This window comes from Papio anubis, chromosome 16, assembly GCF_008728515.1.
Source record: "Papio anubis isolate 15944 chromosome 16, Panubis1.0, whole genome shotgun sequence".
Lineage (NCBI taxonomy): Eukaryota > Metazoa > Chordata > Mammalia > Primates > Cercopithecidae > Papio > Papio anubis.
In genome coordinates, this window is record NC_044991.1 from 33,342,090 (window position 1) to 33,360,133 (window position 18,044).

The following is an 18,044-nucleotide window of genomic DNA, read 5'->3' on the forward strand; positions in this document are numbered from 1 at the left end:
AGGAAGCAATAAAGGGGACAGGGAATTCTCTCTAGCAAAGGGAAGCTGTGACAGAAGGTACTCCTGGAGCTCTGGGACACGCCCCTCCCAGTCACTCAGCCAAGCGCGCTTCCAAGGGCCTACCAAAGGGCACACCCAGGAGATTATATCCCACGCCTGACTCCATGGTCCCACATGCCCATTTAACCTCCCTCACTACTTCGCTAACATACAGCAGTCTTTGAGATCCAACTGCAAGGTGGCAGTGAGGCTGGGAAGGCATCTGCCATTGCTGAGGCTCTGAGTAGGGGTGCCCAGTGCTTGGAATCTCAAACTGGGTGGAGCCTCCACTGGGCAATTCCCAAGAGGCCTACTCTGCCTCTGTAGCCTCCCAATCTCTGGGGCAGGGCATACGAACAAAAGGCAAAGCAGAAACTTCTGCAGACTCTAAATGTCCTTGTTCCGACAGCTTCTTGAAGAGAGTAGTGGTTCTACCCAGCATAGAGCTCTGAGATCTGAGAACAGACAGACTGCCTCCCCTAGTGAGTCCTGACCGAGTAGCCTAACTGGGGAGAGACACACTTCCCAGTAGCCACTGACACCTCATACAGCCAGGCATCTCTGAGACGAAGTTTCCAGAGGATCAGACAGCAATATCTGCTGTCTCTGCAATATTTGCTGTTCTGGCAGCCTCTGCTGGTGATACCCTTGGTGGGTAAACAGGGTCTGGAGTGAACTCCAGCAAACTCCAACAGACCTGCAGCTGAGGGGCCTGGACTGCTGGGAAGGAAAAACTACACAGATTACAAAGGACCCCATCTGTACATCACCATCATCAAAGACCAAAGGTAGATAAAACTACAAAAGATGGGGAGAAACCAGAGCAGAAAAAGCTGAAAATTCTAAAATCAGAGCACCTCTCCCTCCAGCGAACATAGCTCCCTTGCCAGCAACATAAAGCTGGATACAGAATGACTTTGACTTTGTGCTGAAGGAAGAAGGCTTCAGATCCACTGGTAATAACAAACTTCTCTGGAGATAAAGGAGGATGTCTTCAATCCCCATCACAAAGAAGCCAAAAAACCTTGAAAAAGATCAGACGTGAATGGCTGAATAGACAGCGCAGAGCAGGTTCCAAAAGACCTGATGGAAGTGAAAACCATGGCACAGAACCATATACGCTGACGCATAATAAGCTTTCTCTACAGTAGCTGATTCAATCAGCTGGAAGAAAATATATCAGTGACTGGGAAGATCAAACAATTAGAAATGAAGCGAAAGAAGTCAGGAGAAAAAGAGTAAAAAATAATCGAACAAAGACCTATAAGAAATGCGTGACTATGTGATCAAATCTATGTCTGATTGGTGTAAATCTTGAAAGTGATGTGAGACGGAACCAAGTTGGAAAACACTTCAGGATATTATCATCCAGGAGAACTTCCCAACCTAGAGGCTGCAGGTGGCAGGCCAACATTCAAATTCAGGAAATACAGAAAATGCCACAAAGATACTCCCTCGAGAAGAGCAAACCCTAAGACACATAATTGTCAGATTCACCAAAGTTGAAATGAAGGAAAAATTGTTAAGGGCAGCCAGAGGAGAAAGATTGTTACTCCACAGCGGTAGCCTCTCCATCAGACTAACAGTGGATCTCTCTCAGCAGAAACTCTACAAGCCAGAAGAGAGTGGGGCCACATTCAACATTCTTAAAGCAAAGAATTTTCAACTCAGAATTTACATCCAGCCAAACTAAGTCGCCTACAAGGTGCTGAGAAATAAAATCCTTTACAGACAAACAAATACTGAGAGATTTTGTCACCAGCAGGCTCAGTCTCTACAAGAACCTTCTGAAGGAAGCATTAAACATGGAAAGGAACAACTGGCACCAAATCCACTGCAAAACATAAATTGTAAAGAACAACATCAATGCTAGGGAAGAAACTGCATCAAATAAAGAGCAAAATAACCCAGCCATCACAATGAGATGGATCAAATTCACATAACAACATTTTCATCTTTAAAATGGGCAAATGGGCTAAATGTCTAAATTAAAAGATACAGACTGGCAAACGGGAGCAAAGAGGTCAAGACGATCAGTGTGTGTTGTATCTGAGACTCCATCTCATGTGCAGAGACACACATAGGCCAAAATAAAGGGATGGAGGAAGATCTACCAAGCAAATGGAAAACAAAAATAAGCAGGAGTTACAATCCTAGTCTCTTGATAAAACAACAGGACTTTTAAAAAGCACCAAAGATCTAAAGAGAGGACAAAGAAGGCCATTACATAATGCAGGTAAAGTGGACTAACCATGAAGTGCTAAGTATCCTAAAGTCATATGTCCAAATACAGGAGCACCTGTGATTCATAAAGCAAGTCCTTAGAGACCTACAAAGAGACTTAGACTCTACTACAATAGTAATGGGGATTACCAAATGTTTCACAGAACATTAGACAGATCGAGACAGAAAGTTAACAAGGATATCCAGGAATTGAACCTACTGCACCAAGCAGACCTTAATAGACATCTACAGAACTCTCCACCCCAAATCAACAGAATATACATTCCCTCCTCAGCACCACATCACACTTATTCCAAAAATTCGACTACACATAGTTGGAAGTGCAAAGCACCCTCAGCAAATGTAAAAAAAGAACAGAAATTATAAATAAACTGTCTCAGACCACAGCAATCAAACTAGAACTCAGGATTAAGAAACTCACTCAAACTGCTCAACTACATGGAAAATGAACAACCTGCTTCTGAATGAGACTACTGAGTACGTAACAAAATGAAGGCAGAAATAAAGATGTTCTTTGAACCAATAAGAACAAAGATACAATATAATTGTGAATCTTTAGACACATTGAAAGCAGTATGTGGAAGGAAATTTATAGCACTAAATGCCCACAAGAGAAAGTAGGAGCATCTAAAAATTGACACCAACATCAAGTTAAAAAAGAATCAGAGAAGCAAGAGCAAACACATTCAAAAAAACCAAAGGAAGTTAGAAATAACTAAGATCAGAACAGAACTGGAAGGAGAGAGAGACACAAAATCCCTTCAAACATCAATGAATCCAGGAGCTGGTTTTGAAAAAGATCAGCAAAATTGATAGACCGCCAGCAAGACCTCACAGCTAAAGAGAGAAGAACTCAACAGACAATAACACAAAATGATAAAGCGTGGGATATCACCACCAATCCCCACAGAAATACGTGTGTAAACTGCCATCAGAGGAATACTATGTACCACTTCGCAAATAAACTAGGGAAATCTAGGAAGTAAATGGATAAATTCTCGGCACATACACCTCCCAAGACTAAACCAGGAAGAAGTGCTGAATCCCTCCTTGAATAGACCACAATAACAGGTCTCTAAAACTGAGGCAGCGTAGACTCACAGCCTTACCAACCAAAAAGAGGCAGGACCAGATGGATTCATTGCTACAGCTGAATCTCTACCAGACTTGCCAAAGAGGAGCTGGTACCATTCCTTCCAAAACTATTCCAATCAATAGAAAAAGAAGTAATCTTCTCCTTAATTCATTTATGATAACATCATCCTGATACCAAAGCCTTTGGCAGAGACACAACAACAAAAAAGAGAATTTTAGACCAATATCCCTGATGAACATCGATGCAAAAATCCCAGTAAAATACTGGCAAACCAATCCAGCAGCAGCAATATCAAAAAGCTTTTATCCACCATGACTAAGTTGGCTTCATCCCTTTGGTGCATAGCTGTCTCCACATACGCAACCAATAAAATGTGTAATCCAGCATATAAACAGAACCAAAGACAAAACCACATGATTATCTCTAATAGATACAGAAAAGGCCTTCACAAAATTCAACAGCCCCTTCATGCTAAAAACTTCACAAACTTGCAGCATGGTATTGATGGAATGTATCTCAAAAATAATAATAAGAGCTATTTATGACAAACCCACAGCCAATATCATACTGAATGGGCAAAAATTGGAAGCATTCCTTTGGAAAACTGGCACAAGACAGTGATGCTTTCCTCACCACTCCTATTCAACATAGTAAGTTGGACATTCTGGCCGGGAATCGGGCAGGAGAAAGAAATAAAGGGTATTCAATTAGAAAAGAGGGAAGTCAAATGTCCCTGTTTGCAGATGACAATTTATTGTATACGAAAAAGCCCATCATCCTCAGCCTCCAAAATCTCCTTAAGCTGATAAGCACTTCTGTGCAAAAGTCTCAGGATACAAAATCAATGCAAAAAATCACACAAGCATTCCTATACAACTAACAAGAGACAAACAGGAGAGCCAAATCATGAGTGAACTCCCCTTCACAATTGCTTCCTAAAGAGAATAAAATACTCCAGGGAATCCAACCTCTTATAAGGCGTGAAGCTAACTTTAAGGAGAACTACAAACCACTGCTCAACTAAATAAAAGAGGACACAACAAATGGAAGAACATTCCATGTCTATGGATAGGAAGGATCAATATTGTGAAAAATGGCCACATACCTCGCCCAAGGTAATTTATATAGATTCAGTGCCATCCCTATCAAGCTACCAATGACTTTCTTCACAGAATAGAATAAAACTACTTTAAAGTTCATATGGAACCTCAAAAGAGCCCATTGCCAAGAAGACAATCCTAAGCCAAAAAGAACAAAGCTGGAGGCATCATGCTACCTGACTTCAAACTATACTCAAGGCGCTACAGTAAAAACAGCATGGTACTTGTACAAACAGAGATATAGACCAATGGAGAATAGAGCCCTCGAAATAATAATACACACACAATACCAATACATCTACAACCATCTGATCTTGACAAACCTGACAAAATCCAAAACAATGGGGAAAAGGACTCTATTTAACAAATGGTGTTGAGAACTACTAGCTGTATGTAGTAGAAAGCTGAAACTGGATCCCTTCCTTACACCTTATACAAAAATTAACTCTAAGATGGATAGTAAAAAAGACTTAAAATGTTAGATCTAAAAACCATTAAAAACCCTAGAAGAAACTGAGGGAATACTACTTCAGGCCATAGGCATGGGCAAGGATTTCAGCATGACTAAAACACTCAAAAAGCAAGTAATGCTACCAAAGTTTTGCAAAATTGACACAAATGGGATCTAATTAACCAAAGAGCTTCTGCACAGGAAAGAAACTACCACCTAGAGTGAACAGGGCAACCCACAGAATGGGAGAGAAAATTTCTTTACAATCTACCCATCTGACAAAGGGCTAATATCCAGAGTCTACAAAGAACTTAAAACAAATTTACAAGAAAAAATCAACAACTACACTCAAAAAGTGGGCAGAGGATATGAACAACAGGCACTTCAAAAGAAGACATTTATGCAGCCAACAGACACATGAAAAAATGCTCATCATCACTGGCCATCAGAGAAATGCAAATCAAAAACCACAATGAGATACCATCTCACACCAGTTAGAATGCATGCATCACAAAAAGTCAGGAAACAACAGAAAGCAAGAGAGGATGTGGAGAAATGGGAAATGCTTTACACTGTTGGTGTGGAGGTAGCCAGTTCAACCATGGAAGACAGTGGTGATTCCTCGGGCGATCTCAACTAGAAATACCATTTCTGACCTAGCCATCCCATTGCCGAATATACCCAAAGGATTATAAATCATGTTGCTATAAAGACACATGCACATCGCATGTTTATTGCAACACTATTCACAATAGCAAAGACTTGAACCAACCTAAAATATCCATCAATGATAGACTAGATTAAGAAAAATGTAAGTACATATACACCATGGAATACTATGCAGTCATAAAGGATGAGTTCATGTCCCTTTAGGACATGGATGAAGCTGGAACCATCATTCTAAGCAAACTATTGCAAGGACAGAAAAACTAAACACATGTTCCCTACCTAGCGTTTTGGAAATGAACAATAAGAACACTTGGACACAGGGTGGGGACACATCACACACCGGGCTTGTCAAGTGGGTAGTAGGGGAGGGATAGCATTAGGAGATATTGGCGCCTAATGCAAATGATCTAATTAACGGGTGCAGCGACCAACACGGGCATTACGTATGCCACATATGCAACAAACCTGCATGTTGTGCACACATGTACCCTGTGAACTTAAGCAAGCATATTAAAAAAAAAAAGAAAGTAAAATACGTCATGGAGTCAGGAGTTGCAGGTACCATAAATCAATATATGGAAGGTATATATATTGGTTTGGCCCCCAAAAGTCGGACATCTCTACAAATTGGGCTTACGAATGCAGGTAGGCTTAGGGGATTCTTTAGTTGAAATTGGTAGAAAAAAAGCGTTTCTTTATGTAAAACATGGAGTCAGTAGAAAGGAAATGCTAAGGGGGCTCCTACTATCTGTCAGGTGATGCCATGTCAGAGTCAGGTTGGTACTGGGTAGGAAAGGAACTTTTGATGAAATTCTTACAGTTTGTAAGGCATGACTCCTCAGGTCCTTAAACAGGAATTTCAGAAAGAAAGAAAAAGATAAGTATTCAATCCCTCAACCCACACTCTAACATCTGCCAGCAGCTGAGCTCCTTAGGTGGGGGGCAGGTGAAGTGGCGTTTTATGGCCCCACCCAACCCGGGCCCCCTTCTTCCATGTGTTGCAGCATTGTGGGGACACTGTGAGAGGCAGTTCTGGCTCCATTATTTCCCCCACCCCTCAGGAAGGGGATCCCTGATGCTGCTGGGGCCCAAGCACCTGAGCAGAACACATCTCTGTCATCTGTCGCTGCCTTCATCCCCAAGCCTCCTGTGGGTATGCAACCTGTCCTTCTGGGGGCACTTGGTCTCCCTGCTTCTTGGCTTGAGCCAGCCCTAATGCTGTCGCCTGAGCAGCCAATGGAGGAAGGTGTTCTTGCTGAGCCCTTGCTGCGTGGATTTCATTGGAGGGACCGGGTCCACACGCCCTGGCTGTTTGTTTCCATCATACTCATAATACCTGTTGTCTTAGGCCAACCAAACCCTACTGCCCACATCTAGTCAGTTTTGTTGGTGTGATCCGTGCATAGGTTCAGGTTTAGTTTCAAAACCACCTGGGTCAATGGACCTAATAATATTGAGTCAGAGACAGATGAAGAATTAAGACCAAGACAGTTCCATTGACTCACGGAATTTTGAGCTTATTAACAGCAACATTTTTGTGTGAGCATGAAAGGAAGTGGGAGTGTGTGTATGTGGGCCTCTGAGACGCCTCTAAATTGTCTCCTTTCTCTCACCAAGGCTATGTTAGCTTTGGGCGCACTCAGGATGGACACAGACATATATAAAGGGCTTCATGCAGTGTAGCTTTGCCCTTCCACTCCTCTGCCACATGAGGACACACACAGCAGGGAGGCCCTCACAAGATGCTGGCACCTTTTGGTCCCGGGCCTTCCCAGCCTCTAGAGCTGTGGTATGGAAAAATAAGTTTCTGTTTCTGTAAATTACCCAGCCTGTGCTATTCTGTACAGCAGCACAAACAGAAGAGACAGCGTTCCTTTCCTGGGCTCAGAGCTGTAGGGAAGAACCAGAACTCCAACTCACAGGAGGTATGGACACAGGGACTCTGGCCTGTAGACCCGAAGTGGAGATTTGGAGGAATGGGAGTTGTCCTGAGACTACATACAGGGCCAGGACTGACAGCTGGGATGTTTCCTCGTGTATGTATCCTGGCAGTTCCCTGCCCCTCCCCAGGCTCCACCCCATCTCTCCCTTCCTCTGTCTCAAGGAGAGAGTTTTGGGGAGTCTGCAAAACACCTCTTCACATTTTCATTGTCACTTTGTGTTCATTATTATGGTCAATCTCCCCCAGGGCTGTGTCCCAGCCCCTGACCCCCTGGGAAAATGAAAGGGTCCAGATGTCCCCAGCAGATGGGAAAGTGGGCCACAATGCAGAATAAAGCAGTGTATATGTAGCACATTTTGGAAAACTAATTTATACTTAGTTTTATTCCTACTGTCAAGCTAGGATTTCCAGCTGTAAATCCATTTGAGGACAGCCAAGCAGATGTTGCCTCTTTATATAACAATGACTCAGGGACAGCAGATGAGAGAGATTAGAGCTGAGGCAGGGTTAAAATGAGAACTCACATTTCTGGGGAAGGGGACGGCCAGTGACACTACACTACAATCTGTGCCCCTTTTCCTTCCTGGGGTTGGTCCAGGGATGCTACTTCACCAGATGTTCCTCCCAGCATGTCTCTGGTCTTAGCCTCTGGCACAAAATTTGCCTTAGGGCCCACCTCATGGCTACACTCCAACATCTATGAACCCAATTTCCTGATTCTTCACTGCACAGATTCCTGAAGGAAGAGTATATAGCTATCTCCCAGGGAGCAAGTAAGACAGGCAAGGCAAACTAGGAGAGTTCTTTTTCCAAAGGAACAGGGCCCGCAATGCAGACCTGTCCTCTCTAATTAGGCCTGTGCACCCGGAAATAAGTGTCATGCATGATGTAGAGTCTGGAAAAACTAATAAATCAACATTACGTCCCAGAAATTGTGTGGATGTCCATTTCTTGGGATGCAGAAAACTGTTAAAGACCCATATGTGTAGTCTGAGCTGTAAGCAGGCAATTAGTGCATCCTCCCAGGCCAGTGCCTTGGAGGGCCTCCCCTTGCCCATGAGGGACGGCTGTGATTCCCAGAGGGTCCTGAGCCAGATCCCCTCACCTCAGGGTCACTCCCATGAGACCCTGTCCTGGGAGCTGCCTCAGAAATGGTTCTCAATGGAATGAGTGGGGTGGATTGTTTGGAGGACACTTGTTGGAATCACGGTGGGATAAAGCTTCCCTCTGAACTCTTCTGCTGATGGAGTCAGGGTCATGAGAAGGACCAAGGGTGGGAGTAGACAGGAGAGGTAGGTGGGAGGGTCTCAAATGATAATCTGTTCAAGTCTGGAGCAAGGCAGGGCAGGGCTGGGTGTGGGTTCTAGGAGACCCACCCACCAGATGCCGGGCCATGCAGCAGCTGTGCTCCACCTTCAGTGCTGCTGAGCCAGGCCGCAGGGAGGCCTCCCAGCCTGGCTCTCCCTCTCTGCTTTGCCTTGAACACCTACAGTCTAGGGGCCACCTCCCAGCATCTCTATGGAGGCATGCCAAGATGATGGTCCAAACGCACCACAGGTCTTGTGTTGGGTCCCCCCAGGCGACTCGCAATGCAGAGACTGGTGGGTGCAGGTGGCTTCCATCTGGAGGTGATCCCAGGAGGCACAAGTGAGAAAGGAGATGGAGAAGGGAAACACAAGGTGTCTGTTCTCAATGGGTTACTCTGTATTAGGGGCTGCTTCATCCTGGGTTGGGGAGCTCTGGCGAACCATGTGGACACACACCTCTGAATCGGGTGCCTGGAGGCTGGGGAGACTCAGACATTCACCTGCTTCCCCATGAAGATGGAGTGTGACTCTTTAGACTTGACCTTAGGGGCCAAGGCAACCATGGCCCTGAGGGACCGCAAAGCAGCCCAGTCTGCTTGTCTCCCCATGTGTGTGTGCAAACAAAGTCTTGTTGGAATAGGGACTGCTCTTATTTGTTTATGCATTGCTTATGGCTGCTTTCAACATACAAAGGCAGTGCTGGGTGGCTGAGAAAGTGACTATAAGCCTACAAAGATCAAAATAGTTACTCCTTAAATCTTTGCAGAAAATACATGCTGAAGCCTGGTCTGGGAGATGTGGACAGGGTATCCATAGCTGCTGGCTATTCTCAGCCAACACTACTCAGGGTGGCATACATGCACCCTGAGCATTAGTGCCAATGTCACATGTGCTGTGCGGGGATCCCGAACCCTGTCCTGCTCCATGTGCACATCCGGTGCCCCAGGAGGCCACCCTCACTGCATCTCTGCAGCCTGCAAGGGGCCCTGAGATGGCAGCTCAGACGCACCTTAGCTGTGCCTCTGGAAGCGGCGCAGGAGGCCCAACAGGGGAGAAAAACTTACCCCTGAGAGCCCAGGAGGCTGCCTTGCTGAGAATAACTCCATCAACTGCCCAGGCCCCTCCCTCCAGAATCACGGCACACAAAGCTTCTTAAAATGCTAATTGTTAAGTTGTATACCACATGATGAACTTAGACAATGAAGAATTTCTAAAATACCTCAGCATGAACTCCTAACACATGGAAAGTAAGAACGCACAAGCACAGAGCTGCTCAGGCACTGAAGGGCCATGCTGAGGAACTGCTGATGTGCTGGAAAGGAGAGGACAGCATGTGGCCAGGCCCGTGGCTAGGACCCACTCAGGAATGCCCGCCTGAGCATGTCTTGTTCCAGAGGTCAAACCGTGTCCTCCAGGGCTCTATTCCAATGGTGAAGAAGCAGGTGCGGGTCTGAGGGAGCAAGCACAGGAAGGGACAGTGGGTGGGGGCTTGGGACACAGAAGCTTGTGGCTTCTGCTATCAACACAGGTTCCATCTCAATCTTGCCCATTCCCAGGGCTGGGCTCTGGCCCCCAAGTATGGCCCTCCAGCCTGAGTTCTGGGCTGTTCCAGACTTTCAGGGTGATCTGTGGCTCCCTCCTGACCAGGAACACCTATATTAGCACCCTCCTCCCCAGCCAGCAGCCTCCAGGGAAACCCAGGCTGTCCAGTGTCTTTCACCCTTCAAGAACAGCATGGCACCCTCCATTCCAGAGGGAGCTGCTCTCAGATCTAAACAATTACTTAGCCTATTACCTAATCCTCTGATAAGAGGATGGAGTAATGCTAGATGTGTCGTGCACAGTGTCAGGGTTCATTATGTCCTTGTCCCCAGGGCAGGCACTGCAGCTCAGCAGGAGCCAGGACAGGACCAGGGAAAGAGGGCAGTGGGGCCCCCCCTCAGCCTCCACCTGCCTCAGACTCTGGGTCAGGGGAGGGGGGCCCTGAGAACCGCACACTCAGAGAGAGGTGACGTTGGATCCCCACCAGGCTCTTTCTTCAAAAAGCAGAGGAAGGCTGGGGAGGAAGACCAGAGAGGGGACAGCCTCTACTCAGGGCTAGGAGACTAGGACCCAGGGGGCAAGAGCAGTCTGAAGGCCATGTGCCCTGGGTGCAGGCAGCTGCAGTGGCGTGACATGGCAGAGTCAGGAAACTCCAATTGGCCAGGAGCCTGCAAGTGGACCCCTGGCTGCCTGCCCCTCTGTGCTCCCCACTAAGGCAGGAGCAGAGCAACCTGGTAGAGGCTGCTGCGGGCTCACTTCTCTAAGTCTCTTTGTCAGTTGCGCCCGTGCCCACACCACACCCCATGCGGCATCCACAGCTGTGTCCAGGAGGGAAGCTGGTGTCTTGTCTTACATCGTTCAGCTCTGGGCTCTCTTGAAAAGGGCAGTTGTCAATGTCGTCTTCAAATTTCCCGCACGTGGTTCAGCCCAGTTGCAGATTCATGGAGAATGTCATCTTATCGTAACCCTGTTGAATAAAAAAAAGATTAAAGTGGACAGACTCTTTGAGTTGCTCATAGGTAACTCCTTGTGAAGATGCGACCTTGTAGGAAGAGGCCGCGACACTCCCCTCTATTAGGGAGCTCGCGCATGGGCCTGGCATCAGCTCACTGGAGGTAAAACCCCGGAGACCTTCTCTAGACTGAGGAGTTAAGAGCAAAGAGCAAATATGTGTGGTGGGTCCTGGGACAGACACAGCCTGTCAAACCCTATTAATGCATCCTCTATGTCCAGCTTCACCTCCTTGTCTCCCATGATGAGACCCGGCTTCACTTCCAGCAGGCATGTGAGCCTGCGGCTGCATTTTCAGAGGACACGTGCTGCACGCCCGGGAAGGTGTTAGCTCTCCATGAGTTTTCAGGGTAACCTCAGCCCTGCGGCAGAGGGAGCCTCATCTAGAGTGTGTTGTCCAACCTTCCACCTGACCTCCAGCAAGAGGAATGCAAGAATGCCCCAGCGCTCCCACTACACACAGGCACACACCCTGGGGACAATGGCTTTCAGAAACACCATCTGCCCTATTGCAAAGTGCACTCTGAAGTTCTCCTTGCTCTCCTTCCCACTCCATCTCATTCCGCGCCATAGACTCCCTCCCCATGCATGCATTCCTCTCAGCCCCTCAACTGACTCTGGCTACAAGACCCTGTGCCACACGTGAAGGCTCCACACCAGAGGGCCGGGGGCAGGGAACCAGCCAGGGCCTTGCACAGAGTCTTCCCAGAGCTTAAGCTCTGTGCGGCACTGGAGTCCCTCTGCCCTTCTTTCAGGCTCTTGGTGCTGACAAAGGAAGAGCAATGCTCCTTCTCCCTCTAAACCAGAAGTTCTCCACTAGGAGGGCATTTTATTTGTTCATTCCTGCAGCCTGGATGAACTACACATTCCTGAATCATTTAATGATCCCGGCCAGGCAGAACATTTTAGGGATTGCGACTATGGACTGAGAAGAGGTAACACAATATTCAATCCCATTAAGTGATGCAGCATGAGCCCAGAGCAGATGGAAATCAGAGAACTGACCTCACCACAGCCTCCCGGGGCTGATGGTGCTTTTTACTCTGGAATTTATCAGCCTTCACCTCTGTCTCTCTCTTTCTTTCTGTTTCTTTCTGCCTATCTGTCTCTGTCTCTGTCTTCCCTTTCTTTTACTCTGATTATCTCTTTTCCTAATTATCTCTTTTTAAATTTCTTTGAAATGTTTCCCAGTTTCTGTCTGTGGACATTTTTTGTGCGACTCATTTCCTCACCTGATGCATCATTTGCTCAGTTTTCCTTATTTTGAGGTCATTCTTCAGTTAAGTGATGCCATAAAAATCATAGAGGATGAATAATATATCTAGTATTGAGTAGATCTAGACTCAAAAAATTATAATGTATGTCTTTCATAAAGACAAAATATAGGCCCCCATCTCTTCTGGCTGGTAGGGTTTCTGCTGAATGGTCCACTGTTAGCCTGATGAAGTGTTCTTTGTAGGTCACCTGCCCCTTCTCTCTTGTTTTATGAATTTGGGTGCTCCTGTGTTGGGTGCATACATATCTAGGATAGTTATGTCTTCTTGTTGAATTGTCTTGTATAGTATCTCATAAGGGTTGCTTTTAACACTTTTTTCTTTCACTTTGACCTTAAGAATCTGATGACTTATATGTCTTGGGTATGGTCATCTTGTATAGTATTTGCAAGGGTTCTCTGCATTTCCTGGGTTTGAATGTTAGCCTCTCTAGTAAGGTTGGAAAATTTTTCATGGAAGACATCCTGAAATATGTTTTTCAATTTGCTTGTTTTCTCTTCCTCTCTTTTGTGGATGCCAATGAGTCTTAAATTTGGTCTCTATATAATTCCTTATTCCTCAGAAGTTTTGTTAATTCTTTTTTATTCTCTTTTCTTTATTTTTGTGTACTTGATTTAACTTTGGAGAACCAGTCTTCAAGTTCTAATATTCTTTCATCAGCTTGGTCTATTCTGCTGTTAATAGTTGGGTTGTATTATGAAGTTCTTGAAGTGAGTCCTTCAACTCTATTAGCTCAGTTTTGTTCTTTCTTAAACTGGCCATTTGGCCTTTCAGCTTCTGGATCATTTTATTGTATTCCTTAGATTGCTTGGATTAGGTTTCCACTTTCTCCTGAATCTTGATGATTTTCATTCCTATTCATATTCTGAATTCTAAGTGTGTCATTTCAGCCATTTCAGGCTGGTTAAGAATCATCACTGGGGAACAAGCAAAATCCTTTGGAATTAATAAGACATTCTGGCCTTTGACTTACCAGAGTTCTTGCACCGGTTCTTTATCTTTTCTGTGGGCTGATGTTCCTCTGCTAGTCTCTTGGAAGGCTGGGGTCCTTTAGATGGTGGGTGCTTTTCTCTTATCTTTTCTGATGCCCTTGGGGTTTTGATTGTGTTATAAGGTGACTGTCAATTATTTCAGCACTCTGGCTGCATACACCTTTCTAACCCCTTGAGATTAGAAAACTACTGTGCTGGAGGCTGGAGTGTCTCAGTCAGCTAGCTACAACAGTCCAGGAAAAGGAATTGTCCCCAAGGCAAAGCTCTTTTGTTGAGGTGGTGGCAACAGGATCCATGCTCACCTGTGTGTGCCAGCTGCAGCAGCATGGCAGGGTGCATGTGTCAGCTGGAATACAGCACTGGGGGGATCAGGGTGGCAGCATTCCTGCATGCATTCATAGGCATGGTAAGGGTGAGGAGCTGGTGAAAATAGGATTGCTGGCTTCTGTGCACACACTTGCACCAGTGGTGGCAGCAGCGTGGCAAGGGCAGGGCTGCCAACATCTGTGTGCTTGTTTGTGCCATTGGTGGCAGTTTGACAGGGTACCCATGCATCAGCAGTGGTGAGCCATTGGGGTGTGTATACATGGCAGCAGTCGGGTGGCAGGGTGTGTGCACATCAATGCATAGGCAGGATATTGGAGGGAAAATCTGCCCATGAGTGCTGGCAAAGCAGTGAAAAGATCAAAGTGAGCTGCCATCAAAGTGGTGGGGGAATGCTGTAGCAAAAGGAAGTTGCAGGTGGGTGGGGACCAGACTGCTGAAGCTCTCCAATGGTCAGGTGCAGCCTACCAGTGAAGGAACTATGATGAGAGCACCAGGGAAGCACTCTGGTTGGGCATCAGAGCTGCAAGCAGGCATGGCCGGACTGGCCCCATCTCATGGACAAGACCATCCAGCTCTGTCCAGGTCTAACAGTCACTTTAAGACTGATGTCTGCTAGAGGAGCCTGACTAGCTTTGGAAGATGAGCACCCCTGACTGTGCTCCACTACAGATGTTCCCATACCAAGCTCTCTCAGATCCACATAGGCTGAATTTCTGCCCCTGCCACCTCTCTAAGTAGCTACTGTCTCAGCCAAGTCCCTGCCATGCCAAGTGTCTGTGGGGGTCTTGGGGTTTCCCACTGCTAGGATTCTGGTCTCCCATGGTGGGAGTGGGCCACTCCTCACCTGTTCAACTCACCCCTTCCCTATGAGTCACTGGGGGCCAGGAAGGAGTCTGGGTGATTGGCAGTCTTTTTCAGCATTCACAGTTTCCTTAACATTCAGCCCAGCATCTGCATCCTCCCTCCATCTACTGTCAATGCCTTCCTTCTGAAGATCTGCTCAAAGATTGCCAGTCTTCCCAATGTCCTAGTCTCTTGGTAGAAGATGTTCCTTCTGGCTGCATCTAGTCAGCCATCTTGGCTTCTCTCTTCATTGTGGTTTTGATTACCCTGATGACTAGTAATGTTGAACTATTTTTTATGTTTATTGGCTGTTTGTATGTCTTCTTTTGGGAAGTGTCCATCCATTACCTTTGTGCCACACTGGGTTTTTGAGTTTCCATTTTGTAGGAATTTGCCAGTAGAAGAGGGGAGTGGAGTTAGGGAGAAATAGCAAATGAGATGGAGAGATATAGACAGAATGAGATCCCAAGGATAGCCAAGCTGCATCCATTAGGTGGTCATCAGTGCCTTTTAGTGGCCACAGTCTTCGCAGTTCAGTGGCCACAGTTTCTGTGTAGAGATGCTGGGTTCTAGAAGGAGGCTTTCACAGCCTCCAAATCTAGTAATAAATGGGGCTCTGAAAAAACTGAATAATGTACTCTTTCGAGACAAAACTTAAGCTTTGTCCCTGTGAAACATGCCTCCAGCATTTATCTGCAGCTACACGTACACTTCAGAGAGGATAAGAATTCTCTGAAGACTTGTTAAAAACCAAATATCTACCCCTCCACTTCCAATCCCCCCAGGAATCTGACCCACTAAGTCTGGGCAAGGCCAAGGAATATTCATTTCCTACCAGTACCCAGGGAATGGACATGGTTCTGGTCCTTAGACTATACTTTGGGTAGTCCAGTTTCAAAATCCTTCTTTGAGATGTGGATACAGACCAAACCAGAAGTGACAAGTGAGTGCCAGTGGCTTTGGGGAGACAAACGGAATCAGGGAAGGGTTCAGAACACCATGCCTGGTGATAAAGATAAAGGATTTCTAGACCCGGATGTCAGTCACCAGGATGATACCTCTGGAAAGGAAAGAGTCTGCTTTAAAGCTGTGAGCAGACCCTCTCCACAGTGGCCCCTCAGAGCTGAGGCTTCCCAGTAGCTACAATTGTGAGACTCACGTTTACATTTTAGTCAATGCCCAGAATTGACTGTTTAAAGTTTTCTGATTTTAGCTATTATGAAGACTGTTGTGCTGAACATGTCATTTATACGTATTCGCATGTATGACTGATTGTTTCTTCCTTGGAGACAGAGTTCTCAGAAGTTGAATTACTCAATTTTCTTAACTTATTTATTTTTATTTTTAAATTTAATTAGTTATTTTAATTACCAAATAAAAATTGGATATATATATGCATATACACATGAACATATACACACAGAAACACATAAATATAGTATAGAATGTAATGTTTTAAAATATGTGTGCCTTGTGGAATGGCTATACCAAGATAACTAACATATGCATTACTTCACATACTCATCATTTTTTGTGTGTGGTGAGAATAAATCTAATCTATTAACAATTTTTTAGTATAAAATAAATTGTATTAATTATAATTATCATTTTTTAGAATAGTTTTCTCAAATTTATATCTTCTAACTGAAATTTTGTTTTCTTTGATGAGCATCTCTCTAATCTCAGTTTCTCCCTTCCCTATCCCTACAGCCTCTGATAACCACCATTCTACTCTCTGCTTCTATGATTCTTACTTTTTAAGAGTCCATATATATGTAAGATAATGTGGCTTTTGTCTCGCTGTGCCTAGTTATTTTACTTAACATAATGGCCTCCAGGTTCATCTATGATTTCACGAATGAGAGAATTTCCTTTTTCTTAAAGGATCAATAATATTCGATCTTGTATATGCACCACATTTTCTTTATCCATACATCCATTGATGGACACTTAGGTTGATTCTATGTGTAGGTTATTGTGAATAATGCTGCAATGAACATGGAAGTGCAGATATCTCTTTGACAGACTGATTTTATTTCCTTTGGATACATACCCAGTATTGGGATTGCTGGATTATATAGTAGTTCTATATTTAATTTTTTGAGTAACAGCTATACTTTTATCCATAATGGCTGTATTAACTTGCATTTCCAGCAACAATGTGCAACAATTCCTTTTTTTTCCAAACCTTTGCCAACATTTACCTCTCATCTTTTTGATAATATTCATTCTAACATATTTGAAGTGGCATCTCATGGTTTGATTTATTAATATATTTCCCTTATGGTGAGTGATGCTGAGCATTTCTTCATATATTTGTTGGTCATTTTCGTGTCCACTTTTGATAAATGTGTATTTATATTCTTTGTCCATTCTTCAATTGGGTTATTTGTTTTCTCGCTATTGAGTTGTTTGAGTTTCTTATGTATTTTGAATATTCATTTCTTATCAGACGAATCATTTGTAAACATTCTCCCTCCATTCCGTAGGTTGTCTCTTCACCGTGTTAATTGTTTCCTTGCCTGTGCAGAAGCTTTTTCATTTGATGTAATTCCACTTTTGCTATTGTTGCATGTACTTCTATGGTCCAATCCTAAAAATTGTTGCCCAGAAAAAATGTTATAAAGCCTTTCCTCTGTGTTTTCTTGTAATAATTTTACAGTTTTGAGTCTTACACTTAACTGCAAGATCATTTTGAACTGATTTTTGTAGGTAGTGTGAGATAAGTGTCTATTTTTTTTTTTTTTTTGCATAAGGATAGACGGTTTTCCCAACATTGTTTCCTGAAGGGACTGTCCTTTTCTCCCTGTGTGTTCTTGGCATTTTTGTCATAAACCAATTGACCGTAGGTGCTTAAATTTATGCCTGGGCTGTCTAACATTTCCTTCAGCCTATGAGTCTGTTTTTATGCCAGTTTCATGTTGTTTTGATTACTCCACCTTTGCAGTCGATTTTGAAATCAGGTAGAGTGATGCTTCCAGTTTTGTTCTTTTTCTTAAGATTTATTTGGCTATTCAGCATCTTTTCTGGTTCTCATACAAATTTAGGATGGCTTTTTCTGTTTAGGTAAAAGGCATCATTAGAATTTTAATGGCTATTGCATTGAATCCATAAGTCACTTGGGTCATATGGTCATTTTAACAATATTTATTCTCCCAATCCATGAACATGGAATATCTTTTTATTTATTTGTGTCTTCTTCAGTTT

The 18,044-nt window shown here is 44.5% G+C and overlaps 1 non-coding gene across 1 annotated transcript; it reads right to left on the reverse strand.

Annotated features, from left to right (window-relative positions):
* Positions 1–9,997: 9,997 nt before the first annotated feature.
* LOC101023653 lies at positions 9,998–11,931 on the reverse strand. Its single transcript, XR_004178867.1, has 2 exons — positions 11,244–11,931; positions 9,998–10,298 (listed from the first exon to the last, which is right to left on the reverse strand). It is a non-coding gene; the product is annotated as an uncharacterized LOC101023653 (transcript).
* Between the last annotated feature and the right edge of the window lie 6,113 nt (positions 11,932–18,044).